The 23,640-nt window shown below is 49.3% G+C and overlaps 1 protein-coding gene and 1 pseudogene across 1 annotated transcript in view; both read left to right on the top strand.

Moving 5' to 3' along the window:
• Nucleotides 1-23,640, top strand: part of SLC6A11 (solute carrier family 6 member 11) — a 127,812-nt gene that overhangs the window by 68,464 nt on the left and 35,708 nt on the right. The gene's annotated exons all lie outside the window — the stretch shown is intronic.
• LOC129547576 (small ribosomal subunit protein uS5 pseudogene) lies at nucleotides 3,861-4,727 on the top strand (annotated as a pseudogene).

Raw genomic sequence — 23,640 nt, 5'->3', positions numbered from 1 at the left:
GAGCAACCCAGTGAGGCCTTAGAGCCCAGAGTCCCTGGGTTCTGGGCAGGACAACTCCTAGATGAAAGGAGGTAAGTATCCATACCACCCAGTTACAACTGGGTACGTGTTCCAGACCATGAAGAAGCAAAGGGCACTATTTCTTTTTCACTTCTTAAAACTATTTTAATATCCTCCCCTCCCACCCCACCCCCTCAAACTGGGAAAGGCCAAAACAGTCTGGGTGGGTTTAATTACCAGTTGATACACATTTTTTGTCATTGTTTAAAGTAAATCGACATTATGGCAATAATGGATTATCCTTGGAAAAAATGAAACCCATATTAACAAAGGACGTCATGGAAGAACTCTGCTTAGTGATTTCACTGGCTACTTACAAGTCTAGAAAAGGTCACCATTCTGCCTGTTCCCTGGGGCTTATCCATGCTATGGAAGGAGGCCTTGCCCACACTGAATCAAGCCCTGAACCCAATACGAGCACATGTATCAGACATTCAGTGTGTAGAATGAGCAAGACCCCCTTCCCTGCAGGGGTCCCACCATCTGTTGCAAGAGAGCAGAGTCTCCCCTCCTCATCTGGGACTTCCTCTCTGAAAAGAGGGACGTGGGATCGGGCAAGATCACAGCCTCCTCTTTTCCATCTGTTGAGGAGAACAGGGCAGCTTGTTACTGATGACCGTCCTGTGCCAAAGCCAGGGACCGATCAGCCTTTTCTACATCCATCCCAGGGGATGGGGAGCAGCTGCACTCTTGCCGTCCCTTTCCCTCTCTTGCCTTCCCAGAGGCTTCGGGGATGCTGATGGCTGAGGCTGCAGGCGTTGGACAGAACCCCCAAGTCGCCTGGTCTCTTCTACAGCCTGCTGCAGCCAGCCCTGTCCCAAGGCTCCAGTGATAACTGGGGGGCTGCACCTCACTGTCAGAGCGTCACTTTTCTGCAGACATGTTTGGGGTTCCCTAAAGTCTGGGGCCTGTGGTGGGAGGGGCAGTGCCTGTGCAGGTCAACAGGGGAGGGGAGGCAGTGATGCACAGGAGAAGGAGGTTCCCCAGGGTGTCTTCGCGCCACATGGGGATGGTCTTCTGCCAGCATCCTGACCAGGGTGACGAGGAGTTCAAATGCAGCCTCTGCAGTGTCCGGGATCTCCATTAATTCCAGATCCGGTCTGGCTCCCCTTCCTTCCCACTTACAAGGGGCTCAGACATGCCTATTTGCTGTGTCATTTATGTTTGCAAAGGGACACAGGGAGCCTGACTGGTGCAGAGCTCTGGACATCAGCTCCCGGGGCCTTTAACAAGGGACAGTTCCCTTTGAGGGGCCCTCCTGGCCCCTCTGAGCTTGTATGGCAGGGATTCTCCATGAAAACTGATTGTGGGGCTAGGCGGTATTCACAGCAGTCCCCTTCTCCTGTCTCCCAAGCTAGTGAGGCAGCAGAGAGAACTCCAGAAATGGAAAACAGGTGAAGAGCTGAGTGCTGGGAGCCTGGGAACCGGGAGAACGCCTTCGTCACGGGACACTATGGGGTCGAGAGAGCCGTGGACGTGGTCTGCAGGGCTGTCGTGTCCCTGAGGGCTTACCACACAGCTGGTTTCAAACCACCACTCCCTCCCACCCTCCGCACATCCCGTCTACCTTGCCAGCTTTGACTTCTCCGTGGCCCTTGCCAGCATTCAGACTTTATTCATTGTGTATCACTGTCCACCACATGTGACAGTGTAGGGTCCGTGAGGGCGGGATTGACCCATTACAGCCACCGTTAGATCTCCAGTGCCTGCAGCACCGTACACGCTCAGTAAGGATTTTGAATGAATGAACGAAGAAAGGAAGCGCAGCTCCCCCCTAGAGTCTGGGTGACTTTGCACTATGGTGACACAGCGCGTGCCGTGGTTGGGGGTTCAGAGAGGGTTTTCAGTGCAGTGGGAAGGAAACTTGAGACACTCCTGCCATTGAGTTCCTGGGCACCCTTCAGCCCATCCCTCTCTGAGCTCAGGACTGTCACCTGCCCATCCAGGTATGAACATCTGCTGTACACGGCAGCCATGAAGCCAGTGTGCCTGAGAAGGCAAACATACTTCCAGTTTTCAGTGTGGGTGCCTGGCCAGGGCCTGGCACGTAGTAGGGCATTGGGCACTCGGCAGTGTTCCTCCTTCTGTGTCCACGACAGTGGCTCTGGCCAGGATGAGCCCAGGTCCCGCAGCCCAAGGGTGAGTCCTTGAACTCAGAACCAAGCGCCTCTAATCGCGGGTCCAGTAATTAAGTTTCTTGTCAAGCACTTGAAGCAACACAGCAGCTCGCCGCCTTTGTACCCTAGCAATTTGCATTCCGTGGTCTGTTATAACTTTCTAAACATCTATTTGTCTTCTCTGTCAGCCCTGTGTTCTCTCTCAAGTGTGAAGTGCTTCCACTCCATTTTTGCCCCCCCTCAAATTTTTATTTTCTGCCTTTTCAGTCTTTGGGGGAGGGGAGGGGCTCTTGCCGGAAATCACATTTCCCTGCCCCAGATTTCTGCCAGTCTCGCTCTTCATTGTGTTTTGAGTGTGTGTTTTCAGGGCAGGAACAGAAAGGCCTGTCACAGATCCAGGTCCCGGGGTCTGCTTCCCCAAGTCAGGGACAAGCGCCCCAAGACAGCCTCCTCTCTAGAGGGAACTGGAGCCTGAAGCTAAGGGGACAGGGTTGGACGATGCCCAGAGAAAGCCCTCAGAACACCAAGTCTCCCCCTCTCTCCACCTCACTGGGGGACAAGTCAGGGAAAACAAGACCCCGGTTTAAAACCCTATCTGATGTATATGGAATCTGGAAAGATGGTACCGATGATCCTAGGTGCAGGGCGGCAAAGGAGAAACAGACATAAAGAACAGGGTTTTGGACACAGTGGGAGGAGGAGAGGGTGGGATGGTTTGAGAGAATAGCATTGATACGTCCATTACCCCATGTAAAATCAATAGCCAGTGAGAGTTTGATGTATGATGCAGGGAACCCAAAGCTGGTGCTCTGTGACAACCTGAGGGGTGGGGTGGGGAGGGCGGTGGGAGGCGGGGTTTGGGAGGGAGGGGTCACATGTATGCCTATGACTGATTCATGTTGATGTACAGCAAAAGCCATCACAATGTTGTAAGGTAATTATCCTACAATTAAAGTAAATAAAACCTGATGAATCAGTCCTGAATATTCCTTGGAAGGACTGATGGTGAAGCTGGAACTCCAATACTTTGGCCACCTGATACCCAGAACCTGCTGCTGCTGCTGCTAAGTCACTTCAGTCGTGTCCGACTCTGTGTGACCCCATAGACGGAAGCCTACCAGGCTCCCCCGTCCCTGGGATTCTCCAGGCAAGAACACTGGAGTGGGTTGCCATTTCCTTCTCCAATGTGTGAAAGTAGAAAGTGAAAAGTGAAAGTTAAGTCGCTCAGTCGTGTCCGACCCTTAGCGACCCCACGGACTGCAGCCTACCAGGCTCCTCCATCCATGGGATTTTCTAGGCAATAGTACTGGAGTGGCTTGCCATTGCCTTCTCCGAACCTACTCATTGGAAAAGACCCTGATGCTGGGAAAGATTGAAGGCAGGAGGAGAAGGGGATGAGATGGTTCGATGGCATCACCGATGTGATGGACATGAGTTTGAGTAAGCTCCAGGAGTTGGTGATGGACAAGGAGGCCTGGCGTGCTGCAGTCCATGGGGTCTCTAAGAGAAACAACTGAGCTACTGAACTGAACTGAACTGATGTACCTCAGGGATGGGACCATGGAAGTGCTGCCACCTGGTGGCAGTATACTCTGATTCCAGGTTCGGACCCAAGGCATAATGGGCCTCTTAGCTGTTGGACGTTCAAACCAATATTTAGCTGCTTCTTCGTGAAAACACCAAATGACGGATGACGCTGGTGCTGCAGTAGAGCCCGGAGGCCCCGGGGGCCCCGGAATGGGAGGCCACGGTGGCTTCCGCGGAGGCTTCGGTAGTGGCATCCGGGGCCGGGGTCGCGGCCGGGGCAGAGGCCGCGGAGCTCGCAGAGGCAAGGCCAAGGCCAAGGAGTGGCTCCCCGTTACCAAGCTGGGCCGCCTGGTCAAGGACATGAAGATCAAGTCTCTGGAGGAGATCTACCTTTTCTCTCTGCCCATCAGGGAGTCTGAGATTATTGATTTTTTCCTTGGAGCTTCCCTCAAGGATGAGGTCTTGAAGATTATGCCCATGCAAAAGCAGGCCCGTGCTGGCCAGAGGACCAGGTTCAAGGCGTTTGTTGCCATCGGGGATTACAACGGACATGTCGGTCTGCTGTCAAGTGCTCCAAGGAAGTAGCCACTGCCATCCATGGGGCCGTCATCCTGACCAAACTGTCCATTGTCCCCATGCGAAGAGGCTACTGGGGGAACAAGATCGGCAAGCCCCACACAGTTCCTTGCAAGGTGACTGGCCGCTGCGGCTCCACGCTGGTGCGCCTCATCCCTGCGCCCAGAGGCACCGGCATCATCTCCGCCCCTGTGCCCAAAAAGCTGCTGCTGACGGCCGGCATTGACGACTGCTACACTCCGCCAGGGGCTGCACCTCCCGCTGGGCAACTTTGCCAAAGCCACTTTTGATGCCATTTCCAAGACCTACAGTTATCTCACCCCTGACCTCTGGGAAGAGACGGTGTTCACCAAGTCTCCATATCAGGAATTCACTGACCGTCTTGTGAAGACCCACACCAGAGTCTTCGTGCAGAGGGCGAAGGCCCCAGCTGTAGCCACTACGTAATTTTATGTGGAATAATAAAGGGAATAATAAAGTGAATGAAACTGGTTAAAAAACCAATATTTACAAAACTGATACTGACTTGGAGACATTGGATATATTTTGGAAAAGATTGCAAACTTCACTGACATGGGTGCTTGCAAACCTCACTTCTTGGGACTGAAAATCCCCCAAAGTTTTCCTTTCGCTTTATTTGATCCTGGGTTAGGGTCGTGATTTCACCACGTAGGTGTGTTTTCCGCTCAGAACCAAGCAGGGGGAGGCAGAATCAGATCACACGTTGTTCTTGTCTTCAAGGGGTTGTTGGTGGACAGTCTCCTTGGAAAGAGGCACAGTAAAGTCAGTGATAATAGCGGTGAAGGGCTGTGCAGGGGTTGGAATGCACCTGACACAGGTGCGCTCCTTCCAGTCATCAAGTAGACGCCTCAGGAATTAGAGGGGTGTTATTAACCTAACCATCATGTGCCTGCTAAGTCACCTCAGTCGTGTCTAGCTCTGTGCAACCCTATGGATGGTTATTGCAGCCGTGAAATGAAAAGATGCTTGCTCCCTGGAAGAAAAGCTATGACCAACCTACACAGCATATTAAAGCAGAGGCATTACTTTGCTGACAAAGGTCCATCTAGTCAAAGCTATGGTTTTTCCAGTAGTCAATGTATGGATGTGAGAATTGAACCATAAAGAAAGCTGAGTGCCGAAGTATTGATGCTTTTGAACTGTGGTGTTGGAGAAGACTCTTGAGAGTCCCTTGGACGCAAGCAGATCAAACCAGTCAATCCTAAAGGAAATGAGTCCTGAATATTCATTGGAAGGACTAATGCTGAAGCTGAAGGTCCAATACTTTGGCCACCTGATGGAAGAACTGACTCATTGGAAAAGATCCTGATGCTGGGAAAGATTGAAGGCGGGAGGAGAAGGGGATGACAGAGGATGAGATGGTTGGATGGTATCACCGACTCAATGGACATGAGTTTGTGCAAGCTCCAGGATTTGGTGAAGGACAGGGAAGCCTGGCGTGCTAGAGTCCATGGGGTCACAAAGAGTTAGACATGACTGAGCAACTGAACAGCAACAACAAATGGTCTGTAGCCCGCCAGGCTCCTCTGTCCATGGGATTCTCCAGGCAAGGATACTGGAGTGGGTTACTGTGCCCTCCTCCAGGGGATCTTCCTGACCCAGGGATCAAATCCACGTCTCTTACATCTCCTGCTGTGGTAGATGGGTTCTTTACTACTAGCGCCACCTGGGAAGCCCAGTTTGATATCATGTGCACCTAAGATGGTGAATGGTTCTTTCTTTGCTGCTTGCAAGTCCTTAAGCGTTGCTTGTTGGTGGAATCAGCATTCCTGTACACACCCTGAAATGCTGTGCATGACTGGGCACCCACTAAGTTCTTCCAGCCACAGATTTACTCATGGTGAAGGTCTGTGCTTTTTCGTTTTCAGCAATTGTAGTGGTGCCTTATTAATCTGCACTCTCAGTGCTTGAAGAGCAGCTCAGATACCCCTAAGAGTAGTGATACTGGTTACTGGTTATCATTTCTTTTTTAATTTATTTATTTAAATTGGAGGCTAATTACTTTACATTATTGTATTGGTTTTGCCATACATTGACATGAATCTGCCCCGGGTGTACATGTGTTCCCCATCTTGAACCCTCCTCCCACTTCCCTCCCCATCCCATCCCTCTGGTTCATCCTAGTATACCAGCCCCAAGCATCCTGTATCATGCATTGAACTTGGACTGGCTTGATGGCTGAGTCTATACCAGATACTGTGCTTTACAAGCTTCTCATTTATCTAATTCACTCAATCAGAAAATAGTCAGATGTTGAAACTTATTATGTTCCAGACTCAGGAGCTATGTGCTACATGTTGTTGTATAGTCGCTAAGTCATGTCTGACTCTTTTGTGACCCCAGGGACTGTAGCCTGCCAGGTTTCTCTGTCTGTGGGATTTCCCAGGCAAGAATACTGGAGTGGGTTTGTCATTTCCTTCTCCAGGGGATCTTCCTGATCCAGGGATCGAACCTGCATCTCTTTAATCTCATGCATAAACAGGTGGATTCTTTACCACTGAGCCATCAGGGAAGCCCCATGTCCAGTAGTTTTTGACTGAATATTGTGGATAAGGTGCTGTCAACATTCTGGATTTGTTATCTTCCTGTGAAGAGTAGTTGGTGTTTATTTTAATAGATAATTCAGTTACTGGCTGATCACCTTAAACTTGTATAAGTTCAGATTTGTTTTTTAGTGTGAGTCGGTGGAAATCCCAAGCTGTTTGTCAAGCTCCTCTGACTTAATGGGACTGAGTAGGGCTTAATGGGATTCTCAACTCCGTCTCCCCTGTGGATCTTTCCAGGGCTTGGCTTTAGGCTTTTTAAGGATGGCTCTAGAGTAGTGATTCCTACTAGTGGCGTGATGGTTCTCCACTAGGGAAGTTCTGCCTCCCAGGAGACACTTGGAAATGTCTGCAAACATTACTGGAGGTTGCAGCTTGATTGTGGGGAGGGACAGTTACTGGCTTCTAGTGAGTAGAGGCTGAGGATGCTGTTACATGTTCTACAAGGCACAGGACAGCCCCTGCGGCAAAGCATTGTGGGTCACAGATGTCCATAGTGACACAGTACAGAAACCCTGCTTTAGGACATGGTTCTTTCCACTAAGGGAAGGTCTTGCTTTGTCTCAGCCAGGTACCAAGGATGACTGAATACTTGGTGTTGACCAGATCTGTCCACTCCGGCAGGCCGGGAGCACTGATCTCTGATTCTGCTCTTTCTTCGGCTGTGTCTGGCCTCTAGTGTGCTGCTGCACTGTCAGCCCCAAGCAGTGCTACCTAGGGAGACTTGATTGTCTAATCCTGGATGTTTGCAGCCCAGCCATCAGCCACAGGCTCTCAGGAACCTCCACACAGACATATGGGGCCCCTGCTCTGCCCAGCTCCCCCTTCCCTATGCCACACACTGTGGCGTCCAGTTACATCAGCTACCCTACCCTCTGACCCTGCCTGTTCAGCGTGATGGGACTCTGTGCTCTGTTTGGGCTCCAGTTTTTGTCCCCAGGCAGAGGGCTCAGCACACCCCTCTTGGCATTGCCCCATCTCTCTGGGATAATAGTCTTGCCCTGAGTGTTATCTACTGCCTGAAAATGGTTCTGTTTTTGTCTGTTTTGATGGCTGCTTATGGAAGGAGGGCCATTCCTTTCCAGTCACTCAGGACCAGAAGCAGAAGTCTGACTCTGCTGCTTATGAGTCCTAGCAGCTTCTCCTTACACTAGAATTAGAATTCAGACTACTCAACCATGACCGAGGCTAAGGAACCCCTCTGTGGCCTGTAAGGAACCCCAACATGGCCCTGGACATCCCAGGCTCTTTCCAGAGCATCACAGACCCTGTCTGGACCACTGTTCCATCAGATATTCCCATGGCTGGCTCCCTCTCACCCTATAGTCTCTGCTCCAAAGTTATATCTGATCACCTGGGCTCAAATGCCCCCACTAAACCTCATGACTTTAGCCAAGCCTCTGTATTATTTTATGCATAGGGCAGATGGCTATTTGAAGCAATCTCATGTTCATTTGTTGAGGCGTCACTGTTAACCTCCCTGCATTAGATTGTCAGCTCCATGTAAGCTGAAGATGTCTTTGTCTTATCCACTGTGGCTCCCTGGCACCTGTCAGAGAACCTGGCACATGTTAGGCTCCCAGTCAATACAGGATGAGTAGGTGGGTGGTTGAATGAGTGGATGGATAGGTGGATGAGTAGGTGAATTGATAGCTAGGGGGATGGATGGATGGATCGGTAGATGGGTGAGTGCCTGAGTGGGTGGATGGATGGATGGTTGGGTAGGTGAATGGGTAGATAGAGGGATGGATGGATGAGTGGATGGGAGGATGAGTAGGTGGGTGAACGGGTGGATGATTGTATGGTGTACAGTGATTTAGATAAAGGTCTGCAAACAGAGGAGACCAAAATTATTTCCAGTTGGCTGTCCCAGAGAAGATTTTATGAAATCATGGAATCTTTTATTTGATCCTTGAAGTATGGGGAAGGGAAGACTATTTGGAGATAAAGCAAAGCCCAGAAAGTCTACATATACGGAGGAAATGGTAAGTAGTTCATTGTGGCCACAGGATAGATTTTGTGACAGGGAATCACAAGAAATAAGGTTCACACAGCAGACTGAAGCCCCTTCGTTGAGAACACCAGATGTCAAGCCCAGAGGGCTGAAGATTTTATCCAGTGGTCTACAGGGAGCTGTTGAGTGTTTCGGTACAAGGGGTTGACTGTCATGAACAGAACTGTAACTTCAGAAGATTATGCAGATGAGAGGCTCAGCAGAACTCGGTGACAAAGAGCTTTAGAGTCAGAAGGAACTGCGTTTGATTGCCTGACCCTCCTTCATCTACTGTGTGACCTTGAGCAGACAGCTCACTTTCTCTGAGGCTCAGTTCCTCTCTTGTAAGCTTCTCGCGGGCAGAGTCCAATGTTTTACTTGTCTCCTGCCCCCTCATAGATGTGATAAGGGTAGATGAATCAGTACAGGCAAACTTCTCTGGGTACACAGAAGGAGAGAGAAAATAGAGTAAGTTTGGAGATAGAGAGGGAAGAAGTGGAGACATGTACCCAATGACCTTGCTGTGGGGGTGGGAGAGAGGCTTTGCTGTGTTGGAGGGGATGTGAGAAGGTCCCTCCTGCTGTGATGTTACAGATTTATGGGCAGTTGTGTGAGTGTATCTGGCTACCTGCAGCAGCCCATGAGACAGGTGTCAGCAAGTATTCAGGATGCACCTACTGTGTGCGAGGCCTGCCTGTAGGGTAGGCCTATGAGAGATGAATCAGGCAGTGGTTTTGCCCTTGAGATGCCACTGGGAGGGGCCACAGCTGGGGCTGGCGAGAGCATTGGAGGATGAGGCCTCAGCTGTACCAGCACACGAAGGGAACAGCTGTGGGCCCATCTCGGGGGTTCCTTAGGCCACTGTTTTAGAATTCCAGTCTTATGTTTGTTCATCTGGCAGGTATTTCTGACACCAAGCCAGTCATTATGCTGGGTCTTTACTTTTAAACTGAATCAGCAGAAATGTACAAAGTATCCACTCTTGCCAGACCTTTGCTGGGCTCTAGGGGAGGGGGTGGAGAAGGCAATGGCAAGCCACTCCAGTACTCTTGCCTAGAAAATCCCATGGATGGAGGAGCCTGGTAGGCTGCAGTCCGTGGGGTCGCTATGGGTTGGACACGACTGAGCGACTTCACTTTCACTTTTCACTTTCACACATTGGAGAAGGAAATGGCAACCCACTCCAGTGTTCTTGCCTGGAGAATCCCAGGGACGGCGGAGCCTGGTGGGCTTCCGTCTATGGGGTCACACAGAGTCGGACACGACTGAAGTGACTTAGCAGCAGCAGCAGCAGGGGAGGGGGTGGAGGGGGTGGATGAGTGATATATTCTGGGACAGGAGTTTTCATTGCTGGAGGGTCTTTGGCCCCCCTCTCCAAAGTTAGATATAAAAATGTGTGCATTAAGCATGTTCTTTTTCAATTAATAAACTTTTCAAAAACAGGTTTTACAGAATAGTTAAGCAGAAAATACAGAGAGTTCCCACATATCTCCTCTCCCTTGGCTACACTTTTCCCTATTATTAACATCCTATATGTGTGTGGTGGGCTTCCCAAGTGGTTCATTGGTAAAGAATCCACTTGCAGTGCAGGAGACACAGATTCGATCCCTGGGTCAGGAAGATCCCCTGGAGGAAGGCATGACAACCCCCTCCAGTATTCTTGTCGGGAGGATCCCATGAACAGAGGAACCTGGTGGGCTACAGTCCATGGGGTCCCCAAAGAGTTGAGACTAAACAACAAATGTGTGTATCCTTTGATTTAATCCTTGAAAGGTGAGATGGTACGTTTGTTACAATTGATGAAGCAGTGCTGATACAGTATTATTAGCTCAATAAGCCCATATTTGACATTCAGGCTCACTCTTTGTGTTATGTAGGCAGTGGGTTTTGGCAGATGCATCATGTCGTGTATCTGCATTACAGCATCATACAGGATAGTTTCACTACCTTAAAATTGCTCCACCTGTTCATCCCTCCCCCTTCCTCCCCAAACCCCTGGCAACCACTGATCCTTCTCCTGTCTCCATAGTTTTGCCTTTTCCAGAATGCCATACATTATGTAGCCTTTTCAGACTGGCTTCTTTCACTTAGTAATATGAATTTAACTTTCCTGTATATCTTTATATGTTCTAAGCTCTTATCTTTTTATCTCTGACTAATATTCTGTTGCCTGGATAATATGTAATTTGTTTATTCTTTCACCTATTGGTGGGCATCTTGGGTACTTCCAAGTTTGATCATTGTGAATAAAGCCACTATGAATACCTGTGGGCAGGTATTTCATTAGAATCTGTTTCTCTAAAAGAGTCCATTGACTTGCAGAGAGATGCCCTGATCTTCAAGCTTTCAACCAAAGCTACAGGTACAGTGTGGGGGTCCCATCAGACTACTTGGATTCCATGGCTCATCTGCTTACTAGCTGTATGACCACAGGCACATTACTTGGCCTATCTGTGCCTTGATTTTCTCTTCTGTGAAAAGGGTTGTTATGAGGATTAAATGAGATAATACTCATTCATTGTATGCATAGCACTGTGTCCAGCACATGGTAAATGCTCAATAAATGTTGGCTGTAATTTTGTGTAAGAGACGAATATGCATTTATTTTTATTTCCTTGACCAAAGCTTCAGGCATTTTTGTGGCGCCACACAGTATGAACTGATTTATCCCATCCTGTTCTCACAGAGTATGCTTTTAAAAGTCTTTAGAGAACAGGTATGGCAGAAAGATGAGATACAGATATTAACGTAAGCTATTATGCTAGCTGTCATGGCAGGTGGTGGTGGTGTCGTTCAGTCGCTCAGTCATGTCCAACTCTTTGCGATCCCATGGACTGCAGCATGCCAGGCTTCCCTGTCCTTCACCATCTCCCAGAGTTTGCTCAAACACATGTCCTTTGGGTCAGTGATGCCATGCAACCATCTCGTCCTCTGTCGTCCCCTTCGCCTCCTGCCTTCGATCTTCCCCAGCATCAGGGTCTTTTCTAATGATTCTGCTCTTCATATCAGGTGCTCAAAGTATTTGCAGCTTCAGCTTTGGCGTGATATGTGTAGGTAGAACAAACTGACATTTCAAGACAACAGTCTACAACCTTACTGTTCAAAGTGTGGTCCCAAGACTGGCAGTAGCATCAGTCTTATATGGGAGCTTGTTAGAAATGTGGACCCTCAGGCCCCATCGCCAACCTGCCCCATCAGAGTCTGCGTCTCAGCAGTATCTTCTGCTGGTTTTACAGTGCGAGAGTCTGAGGAGCACTGGTCTAAGAGCATTCAGCGTTCAGCATTCTGAGACCTGTCAGATTCATCAGTGAGGGGTGTGGTCAGGGAGGCAGAGGTGCTGGGGCCAAACAAGGTAAGCAAGGATTTCCTGGGTTTTGGGGTCACCTCCCTGCTCTCACTCACGCTCCAGGGCAGAGGGTGGGAGAGACTTGCACCCGTCTCTCTCAGGATGACCTGGGAATGGAACAGATCCCTTCAGGGAGTGCCCGCCCTCTAGAACTACACCGTCCAGCACAGTGGCCACAAGCCATATCTAATCATTTAAATTTAAAGTAATTGAAATTAAGTGCAAGTCAATATTCAATTCCTCAGTTTCACACATCAGACTTCAGGTGCTCAATAGCCACCTGTGCCTGGGCCCTCTCTTATTGGACAGAGCAGATACAGAACATTTCTATCATTGCAGAACACTCTATTGGACATCCATGCTCTAGAGGGAAAGAGGCCCAAGAAGCAGAAGAGTCTGTGGAAACTCAAGCTCAGATTGCACAGAAGCCAAGTGAGCCCTGGCTCTCTGAAGGCCTGCTATAAGCATTGTCAGGGTTTCTTTCCTCTACCCCTTAAAGTGTGTTAGAAAGTGTGAGCCATTCAGTTGTGTCCGACTCTTTGTGACCCCGTGGACTGTAGCCCACCAGGCTCCTCTGTCTGTGGAATTCTCCAGGCAAGAATACTGGAGTCGATTGCCATTTTCTTCTCCAGGGCATCTTCCCAACTCAGGGATTGAACCTGGGTGTCGCACATTGCAGGCAGACTCTTTACCAGCTGAGCCACCAGAGAAGACCTCTACCCCTTAGAGGGGCCTGGTTATTTCAAGAAGAGTTCAAAGACTTCACGTTAAAGAGTCAAGATCAGAATTGTGGCCACCGCTGCCTTGGGCAGAGAGGACTGCAGTGGAGTCCACCCAGTGACATGTCACGGAGGCTGTAGTAGCTGCATTTGCAGTGGCCCCAGGATGGGAGGAGAGAATCTCCCCTTCAGTGCATTGGGAAGACAGAAGATGCAGGAGTCCAGTTAGTCAGAGTGGCTGTTAACTAGCCTTGTCCTCTTTCTCAACAAGAGGCCACGGGACGCAGATTTCTCTCCAGCTTCCACACTCTCCCTATCCTTGTTATTGTTTTCCGCCCCTTTTAAAATTATGCTTTATTACCATTTAAAGTCGATGTTTTCTTGAATTTTACAAGATGTTTACTGATTCCTTGGCTTCCTATTTTCACTCCTTTCTAATGGATTAAATTTCCTTCTTATCGGAGTACATCCTTTAGTAGTTCTTTCAGCAAAGGCTTGTGAAAACCAAGCTCTGTTAGTTCATGAAAAGGATGATAATTTTAAAGTGTCAATTTAAACTTGGATACCCACTTTGCAGGAGCAGTGTGTGATCACACCCATACCTGTTACTTCTAGATCAAGTCTGGCCTGAGGCACGGAGTTTTCTGATACGTCATTCACTACAGGGCAACCCCTCTCTGGCTCCTACATTTTACAGTACAACTGCTCAGCATCTGGTCATGCCCAGGGCTTGAAATCTTTTTTAAAAATATTTTGGTTTCCTGAGGTGCAGTCATTGTACTGTATTATGTAATTTACAGGTGTACAATATAGTGATTCACGATATAGTGATTTTTAAGGTTTATACTCCATTTATACTTATTACAAAATACTGGCCATATTCCCCGTGTTGTGTAATATATCCTTGTAGCTTATTTTATACATAGTAATCTGTACCTCTTAATCTTCTACCCCCGTGTTTCCTCCCTTCCTTCTCCCCACTGGTAACCTCTAGCTTGTTCTCTATGTCTGTGAGCCTGGTTCTTTTTCAGTTGTATTCACTGGTTTGTTGTATATTTTAGATTCCACATGTAAGTGATATCACATAGTGTTTGTCTTTCTCTGTTTTAGTTAGTTCACTTAGCATAATATCCTCCAGGCCCATCCATGTTGCTGCAAATGGCATTATTTCATTCTTTTTTATGACTGCATAGTATTCCATTGTGTAAACTTACCACATCTTCTTTATCCATTCGTCTGTTGGTGGGCACTTAGACTGCTCCCACAGCTCAGCAATGGTAAATAATACTGCTATGAATCTATGTATTTTTTCAAATTAGTGGGGTTTTTATCAGGTATATACTCAGGAGTGAAATTGCTGGGTCATATAGTGGTTCTATGTCTAGTTAGTTGGGAAACCTCCCCCATACTGTTCTCCACAGTGGCTGCACCTGTGGATATATACACTGTTTACCAGCAGTGTACAAGGGTTCCCTAGTCTCTACATCCTCGCCAACACTGCTTGTTCGTGTTTCCTTTGGTGATAGCCATTCCGGCAGGTGTTGGGGGATCGCTCATCGTGGTTTTGATCTGCGTTTCCCTGACGATTAATGGTGTTGAGCTTCTTTTCATGAGGCCACCTGTATGTCCCCTTTATTTTTTTGTTTTTATATCTAAAAAAGAATTTTATTAAAAAAGCACAAATGCAAAGAAATGAACAGAGGAAAATTTATGCGTCGAACCTGGACTGGTCACTTATGATAATATACATGCTACAATTCCATTCTCTCCAATCATTCCACCTTCACCCTCTCCCACAGAGTCCCAAAGACTGTTCTAAATGCCTATGTCTCTTTTGAACATCAATACCGTATATTAACGCATATATATGGAATTTAGAAAAATGGCAACCTGAACCCTGTATGTCCCCTTTAGAAACATGTCTGTTCTGCCCATGTTTTAATTGGGTTGTTTGTTTCTTTCCTTTCATGTTGAGTTGTTCGAACTGTTTATATATGCGGGGTATTAAAACATTATTGGTCATATAATTTGCAAACATCTCCTCCCATTCAGTAGATTGTCTTTCCATTTCATTGATGACTTATTTTGCTGTGCGAAAGGTTTTAAGTTTAATTAGGTCCCATTTGTTCATTTTTGCTTTTATCTCCTTTAGGAGACAGATCCCCCCCCCCAAAAAAAATTGCTGTGATTTATGTCAAACAGTGTTCTACCTAAGTTTTCCTCTAGGAATTTTATGATTTCCAGTCTCACATTTGGATCCTTAATCCATTTTGAGTCTATTTTTGTATATGGTGTTAGAGAATATACTAATTTCATTCTTTTACATTTAGCTGTCCAGTTTTCCCATGGCCAGTTATTGGAAAGTCTGTCTCTTCTCCTTTGGGTTTTCTTTGCCAGGGCCTGAGATTTTAACTCTATCATTGGGAAGGAATTTAAACCCCAGCCACTCGGATTTCTGTCTACTTGGATATCCCCACGGGTTACTGAATCTATTCCTTCTCCTCATCTTTCAGCTTTGATCTCTTTCATTTCTGAAATCTGGGGGACTTTTCTATCTTCCTTTTCAGCCAGGTTATGAATTTTCAGTATATATTTCATAATGACTTGTTTCCTGTATCTCTCGTAAAAAAAAAATTTTGACCTTTGGCATTTGCAACTCTTCATCTGCTGGTCTTGAACACAACACACCGAAAGTTCAAGCAGGAAATTAAAATGAAAGAAAGTCATTCATGCTTAATTCACCAGTTCAGTTTTATTCATAAAGTCATACATTTATGAGGATGATTTCATATTTCATACTCTCCATGAATATGTTTTCTGACAGTAAATTTGTTTCTAGCATATGAAGTAAAATCATATTCACCCAGGTATTTGACAGAAATGCCCCATGGAGCCCATTTCTTTGCTGTCTTAACAAGTTTAAGAGTCAGTTTCTAGACTCACCTTCTTCTTTGGTGGACAAGTCTGGGTTTGAGTCCCAGAGCAAGGAGATGACTTACCCCCGGCCACAGCTGGGAGAGAACTGGACAAGAAAATAGAACCTCCGGTTGAAACATGCTACCCTTCCACCCTTTGAGCCTGTTTCCTCAACTATGAAATCAAGAGGTTAGACCAGATATGGAATGAGGTCCTCACTCACTAGCTTTGTGACCTTGAGCAGGTCACCGCACCTTTCTGGGCTTTTGTCCTTACAAGCTTGACCCTCTCCACCTCAGCTGACCAGTGACAGTATCAAGGGGGCTGACCTGGACGATGGCGCCCTGAGGAACACAGGGCTGCCGAGAGGTGTGCGCCGTTCCTGTCTTGAAGATGCTGGGTCTGCCTCCCCAGACGCCTCCTTGGTGAGGAAGGTGCGTGCTTTGCAAAGGCGACATAGTCTGATGATTCCTGACCCAGCGCAGATGGGGGCTGGGAGAGCAAGGCTTTCTTCTGTCTGTGAGCAGCACGGTGATGGGGCTTTGATGCATCTGAGTTTGCTGGGGATTGTGACTTTTGATGCTGAAAACTCACTGGCGTGTGAACCTCATGTTCTGCCTCCCTTCCTTCTCGTGTGTAAGCAAGCGCTGAAAAGACCCACAGGGCAAGCGCCGAGTCCTGCGGGACGTTCACAAAGAGGGCGGACGCTGCTCCCGCTCCTTGCTTAGTGCTTAGAGAAGTCTCACATGGTTCAGCTCCTTCCTCTGTGCCTTTGCCTCCCCTTCCTGCCCACCGGAGGCAGTGTTGCCTAGTGGGAAACTCCCAGGCTCAGGATCAGGGACCCAGCTCCATCACTGACCTGGAAGGGTTATTGTCCTTCCTTGTACTGAGTTCTCTCAGTCTTAAAATGAGGGCACTGAGTAAAATCACTGATTTTCAAACCTTTTCATGTTCAGTGACCCTTGACTTTTCTTTCTGCCCTTATGATCCGTTCTCCTGGTTTATTTCATGCCGACAGGAAGTTCCTATTAGTGGTTGTTTATGTATGATTAATAAAAGGTGTCAGAGCCCAGAAATTACTCTTTAAAATATCCTCTGTGAAAGTAAGACTGAGATGGGAGATGATTTATCTGTGGGCATGTGAATGTCTTTGTGTTATAAATCACCCACGTGTCTTCAAGGTTAGAGATGGTAGCACATTAAGAGTTCTCAAGGCCAGCACAGGGAACTCTGTTCAGCATTACGTGACAGACTGGATGGGAGGGGAGTTTAGGGGAGAATGGATACAGGTGTATGTATGGCTGAGTCCCTTTGCCGTCCACCTGCAACTATCACAGCTTAACAAAGCACACAGGACGTGCTCACTAAATACCTGCTGCAGAAGGCCTTCACCTTCTCAGTGCTGTGCTGCCTGGGACAGGGGCTGCCATGGTTACTGTTAATGCCTCGAAATAGGTGACAGCATAGAAGAGACACAAAAGGAGGCAATAAGTAAAGATCCTCTAAGGAAGATAGATGAGGACAACAAATTACAGACACAGGCTTCTGAGTGAAGGCCTCAGAGACAGTGTCCAGTGTATCTGGGAAATCATGCAGAGAGTGATGGGGAATTGGCTCTTGTGTCTTCTTTGTCACCACTCCTGCTACTCTCTTGAACCCTGGAAACCTGTTCTGCCTCAGCCAGAAAGGAATCATGGCTGACAGTGAGGTTTAAACCCTGCTCAGATAAATCCAACCACCTTATCCTCTGTCACCCTCTTTTCCTCCTGCCCTCAGTCTTTTTTCCCTGCATCAGGGTCTTTTCCAGTGAGTTGGCTCTTTGCATCAGGTGGCCAAAGTATTAGAGCTTCAGCTTCACCATTTCAGTGGACATGAACTTGGGCAAACTCCGGGAGATGGTGAGGGACAGGGAAGCCTGGTGTCCTGCAGTCCGTGGGGCCGCAAAGAGTCAGTCACGACTTGGCGACTGAACAACAACAGATAAACCCATGAATCGCAATGGATGTGGTTTTAATCTTAGAGACGAAGTCACGGAGACTTGTAACTCCCAGGACGCTCCTAGGTTTTCTGTTCGGGGGGGCTGAACACTGGCTTTGGCTCTCGACTGTCACCTGGGCAGAGCAGGGATTTCCTTAGTTCACCCACAGTGTCTTGCTTATGAGGTGTTGGTCACAGAGCACACGTTTTCTCGCAGACACGGTCCTCCTGGAAGTTATGGACCTGTCTCCCCCATGAACCTGCCAGTCCCCACTGCTGGGCTGAGAGCATCCCGTCCAGTGTCCTGTTGGTTCTACCTGCAGAGGGAACACCCCCGCTTTACCCACCACCTGGATTCTGCCTCGACATTTTGCCATGTTGGCTCCATCCAGTATCTTCCCGAGACTTGTATCCATTGATCCATTTTATTTCCTTGTATACATTTCAAAGTAAGGGTTTCCCTGGTGGCTCAGACAGTAAAGAATCTGCCTGCGGTGTGGGAGACACGGATTCGATCCCTGGGTCGGGAAGATCCCCTGGAGAAGCGAATGAGTACCCACTCCAGTATTCTTGCCTGGAGAAGAGCATGGTGGGCTACAGTCCAAGGGGCCGCAAAGAGTCGGACAGGACTGAGCAACTAACACTTTCACTTTCTTTCATTTCAAAATAAACAGCAGACATCAGCACACTTCCCCCCTAAACACTTCAACATTCATATCTTGATTTATTTTTGGCCTGGTCATCCTGGGTTTTGTTGCTCAAGCAGATGCCTGGGGATGTCACTGAGGGAGGTCTGAGGAGTGAGGACAGTCCTTGTGTCCGGTGGCTCTGCCCAGAGATGAGGCCACTGTCCTGCAGCATCAGTGGGGAGGGAGTGTTGTGGCCACCTGTCTCGTCTCCTGTGAATCCACACGTGACGTTACTCATCCCTTCAGTTTTCCTGTCCTCCATGACCTTGACCTTCTGTGGTCAGGAAGATAGCCTCAGCGCTTGTGGGTGAGGGGGTGGCTGGCCATACACTGCTGGTCATCCGCTCACCCAGTCTTCAGACCTGCTTCTGCTTTCTTCCTGGGTGCCCTGGGCTTGCTGCTCTGTTAGTCAGCTTCCCAAGGATCTGGTGGTGTTTAAAGCTGTCACCTCTCCATTCAGATGAGCAGAGGAGAGGCGGTGTGGAGCAGATGGCTGTGTGACCCAAAGATTGGCCAGGACGCAGGGTGGAGGTGGGGGCTAAAAGGAGAATGTGTGAGTGGACAAGGCAGGCCCCCGGACGTCAAGGACCACATCCACTGGGACGTGGACTTTGGAGGAGCAGAGACCAGATAGCAGGCTGGTCTCTCTGGCTGCTCCCTCTGGGCTGAGATGGTGAGTCTTCGGGGAGATTGAAGGGAGGGGCTTTGGGGTCAACAAGTCTGAGCTGTGATCGTCCCCCTACCTGCTGGCTGATCCAGGTCCACTGCTGTAGCCTCTCTGGGTCTTTGTCACTGTCGTTTAGTCTCCAAGTTGTGTCTGACTCTTTGCGACCCCATGGACCGTAGCCCACCAGGCTTCTCTGTCCACGGGATTCTCCAGACAAGCATACTGGAGTGGGTTGCCATTTTCTTCTCCAGAGGATCTTCTGGACCCAGGCATAGAAGCCAAGTCTCCTGCTTGGCAGGCAGATTCTTTACTGCTGAGCTGCCAGGGAAGCACTTCCTGGGCTTTCAGTTCAGTTCATTTCAGTTCAGTCGCTCAGTCGTGTCCAACTCTTTGTGACCCCGTGAATCACAGCACACCAGGCCTCCCTGTCCATCACCAATTCCCGGAGTTCACTCAAACTCATGTCCATCGAGTCGGTGATGCCATCCAGCCATCTCATTCTCTGTCGTCCCCATCTCCTCCCGCCCCCAATCCTTCCCAGCATCAGAGTCTTTTCCAGTGAGTCAGCTCGTCGCATGAGGTGGCCAAAGTATTGGAGTTTGAGCTTTAGCATCAGTCCTTCCAATGAACACCCAGGACTGATCTCCTTTAGAATGGACTGGTTGGATCTCCTTGCGGTACAAGGGACTCTCAAGAGTCTTCTCCAGCATTTAGGTAGAGATAAAAACAGCACCTGGCTCAAAGTGTGGCAAGGACCCAGTGAGATGAGCCGTCAGCTTAGTGAGCCCCCAGCGCGGAAGGAGTCTGCCTGGGCTCAGGGGCCTGGCTCTCTGCAATGGAGATGATTAAGAGAACTGACTGCCTTGCTTCTTCAGGAGCAAGGGTGTCTGTATCCCCAGGCAGTGTTCACACAGGGAGGCAAGAAGGCTCACATGGTGTCCTCGATGGGTTTCTTTTTTGTTCTAGCTCTGGTGCTGCCTGGACGCCATGGCCCCAGGGAAACAGAGAGGTGCTCTGAGGTCTGCAGTCCCTGGGGTGTGTCTGTAGGTCTGGGAGAGGAAGAAGGTGTGGCTGAGAAGGGGGCTGTTGGGGCACCGGTTGGGGCAGTTCTGAGCCTTTGCCAGAGGGCTGGGTGTCCTGCCCTGGGATGGGAGGCTCTCTCACTAGTGGGGGAAGAGCTGGGCCTCTGGACCAGCCCCTGACCAGGCCAGGAAGAGCTGACTTTCCTCTGCTTTCCCTCCTGGGACACACACCTGCTCAGCCCCCAGACCCTTCGAAGATGCTTCTCAAGCCTGAAGTCATGAGCTATCTGTGGCCATTCAGCCCTTTCCTCTGGATGGGTGTTTACTGTGAGCCAGAGGCCAGCACGCATTCTCCACATAGCCACTCGTGTCAGAGCAGCCTGGAGCTGTTCTCATCCCCATTTTACCTGCAAGTAAACTGAGGCTCAGGGGTGACCTCCTTGAAGTGATCCAGCAGAACTGGCTTCAGCCAGATCCACCTGAACCTGTGTGACCAGGGACGGTGTTTGCTGACTTCCTTTCCCATGCACACGTGCTAGATTGCAAGTCAGTGAGCAGGGAATTGGCGTTCTTGATCATCTCTGTATTGGCCATGCCTGGCAGATACATGATGCTCAGAAAGTGTTGTTGATGGGAACTGACCCAGTGACCATTAAGTTTCTCACAGGCAGAAAACCTCAGCGACCTTCCACCCTAACTTCCAATGCAATGCAAGAATTCCCTCCTTGACTCTGCTGGATTGATTACCTCTAGCAACAGGGAGCTTACCCCTAACCCTAAACCTGTGATTGATTAGCATTGTCTGCCCTGAACAGGAATAGGGGTGGGATTTGCATGCCATATGTCTTTATCGTCTCCTTACATTCCAGTTTCCTTATTGTGAAGATTGGAAAACTGAGGCCAGGAGGAAAGAAAGAGCCTTAGGGAAAACACAGGAACTCTCAGGATAACCTGGAGTCAGACCCTCCTATTCCTGACCCTCCTAGTGTAGCATGTTCTCCACTTGGCCTGGCAGCTAGGACTCTGCATAAACCTTGGATTCTCCATTCCTGTGTACTGGAGACTCTAAACAGCGGTGGCTTTCGGTAAATATTTGTTGAGTGCTTACCCTGTGCAAAAACAAGAGGCCTGGGAAATAAACAAAACTTCCTGCTCTTCTGGTGCTTCTGTTCTGGTGTGGGGGAGACAGACCAAAGAAAAGAAAACAACGAACATGATGATGTCATTAAGTGTATCGACTGCTCTGTCTCTGGGCAGACCCCCCACCAACTGAGGCTGTTTGCTCTTTTGTTTCCCTCCGGAAGAAGTCCTTTCTCTAGACTAGAGTATAAACACCGCTGGTTGGCTCTCCTAGGGCCTTGAGCCTCCTCGTGAGCCCTTTCTTTTCCTGCCTCTCTGACTCTGAACCAGCTCCATGGTTCTTAGCAGAGCAGTGGTTAAGGCAGGAGATGATAAGGCTTCATCTCCATCTCAGCACTTGCTTGGATGACACAGGACAATGTGCCAGTTCAGAGCTCGGTTTGGCCCAGAAGACCCTGGCCTTGTGTGCCCAGTGAAGGCAGTTGGGTTCTGCAGCTCCACCATGGATGCCAGTTCAGGCTCCCCCGCCTCCATGATTCTCCCAGGAGGGAGGTAGGACCACTACCTTGGGGTCATTTAGAAATACACGGAGGCGTAATTCTGGTTCCTCTCTGATGTTTAGAGAGTAGAACCCAGTGATGCTGAACCTCCTACAATGAACAGGACCATCCTACGTGATGAGTGTCCTGTCCAGATTAGCACTCTCTTAGAGGAACACTTTGTGGAGGGGAGAAGACGTTGCCCTAAAATGTAGCTCCCAGGGCTGGGTGGACAGTGCTGGGAACAGTTCAGAGCTGAGAACATGATGTCTTCAGGTCCTGCCCAAACTGCCCACTGCTCCAAACCTCCTCTGTTTAGTCCTATAGTAAAGTGGGGCTCAGAGCTTCCCAGGTGGCTCAGTGGTAAGGAATCCGCCTGCCAATGCAGGAGACGCAGGATACACGGTTCGAAAGATCCCCTGGAGAAGGAAATGGCAACCCACTGCAGTATTCTTGCCTGGAGAATCCCATGGGCAGAGGAGCCTGGCAGGGTTGCCTCACGCAACGGGTTAAGGGGTAGACGTGCACAGCCACAGCCCCAGGGTTCTACCATACAAAGCACAGAAGTTGTTGCCATCAGCCCCGTGCCAGCAACTGCTTGTCCACTCCCTCCACACTCTGTGACCAGGACGCAGCTGTCCAGCCTCTGGGCAAAGGCCCAGCCCAATGACCCCACTGCCTGCTCTGCACGAAGGGGCCGCCAGGGTCGGGCGACGCACCGAGGCTCCCCCCACCGCCCACGGCGCCACCTTCAACCCAGTGACACTGCACTGGCAGGGCCTCTAGCCAGGCTCGAGTCGGCCAGCAGGGCTGGCTGCCCGAGGACAGGCTGGCACTGGAGCCAGAGACCACAGAACGTATTTCCAGTGGGGCTCCCAGGCCAAGAGCCTCTGCCCCTTCCCACCACTGTTACCGCTGGACCTGCCCAGCTGCCCATCATTAGCATTTAAATACATCCCGAATTGTCTCCCCCTGGAGCCTTCTTCCCGCATTGAATCCATGGGGGAGGGGCCACTCGAGTCCTCCCCAGTCCTTGACTCCTTTCCCTCCCAATGGCCATACTGTATTCACCAGCATATGTATGTGGCATTAGCCAAGCAGAGGAGACAGGGCGCCTAGCAACCCGGAGGGGGCTGCAAAAGAGGTGGGAAGGAAGTGATTTTCATGTAATTATTCACTCCTACAAAGGCCGATGTCAGGTACACACTGGAAACACAGCTGTTGTATTATTCTCCTAACCTACTTTTAATCTTTTGAGAATATTTACCCATATAAACAGCCCAGAGAAAGAGCTTAATTTCAGCCCTTTCCTACCGGGCTGTATGTTTTCACCTCAGTGGAAGGCTTTATTTACAGAAGTTGTGTTGTGTGTGTGTGTTCATGTGTCTGTGGGTGGCTGTCCATCTGAAAAGGAAATGTTTCAGAAAGAGAAGGCTGTGGGTCATCATGGGCCCAAGACGGCCACCGAGCTCTGTCGTGGCAGTGTGGACCACCAGATGTCACGTGTGCCATCGGTCTGGCGGTTTAAGCACCTTGACCAGGTGCTGGGCGGGCTGGGATGGAGGGAAAGCCCTGGGAGCCTGTTTTCATAGCACGTGTATTGAGGAAGTGTTAACCGCCGAGAAGAGGCAGAGTAAGGGAGTTGTATGGCGCTTTTGAACTGTGGTGCTGGAAGACTCTTGAGAGTCCCTTGGACTGCAAGGAGATCCAACCACTCCATCCTGAAGGAAATCAGTCCTGAATATTCATTGGAAGGACTGATGCTGAAGCTGAAACTCCAATACTTTGGCCACCTGATGCGAAGAACCAACTCACTAGAAAGACCCTGATGCTGGGAAAGATTGAAGG

Source organism: Moschus berezovskii, chromosome 24 (assembly GCF_049115385.1).
Source record: "Moschus berezovskii isolate FMDL1 chromosome 24, NW_MosBer_1.0, whole genome shotgun sequence".
NCBI lineage: Eukaryota > Metazoa > Chordata > Mammalia > Artiodactyla > Moschidae > Moschus > Moschus berezovskii.
The sequence above is the reverse complement of the archived record's forward strand: the minus strand, read 5'-3'. Positions and strand labels throughout refer to the sequence as shown.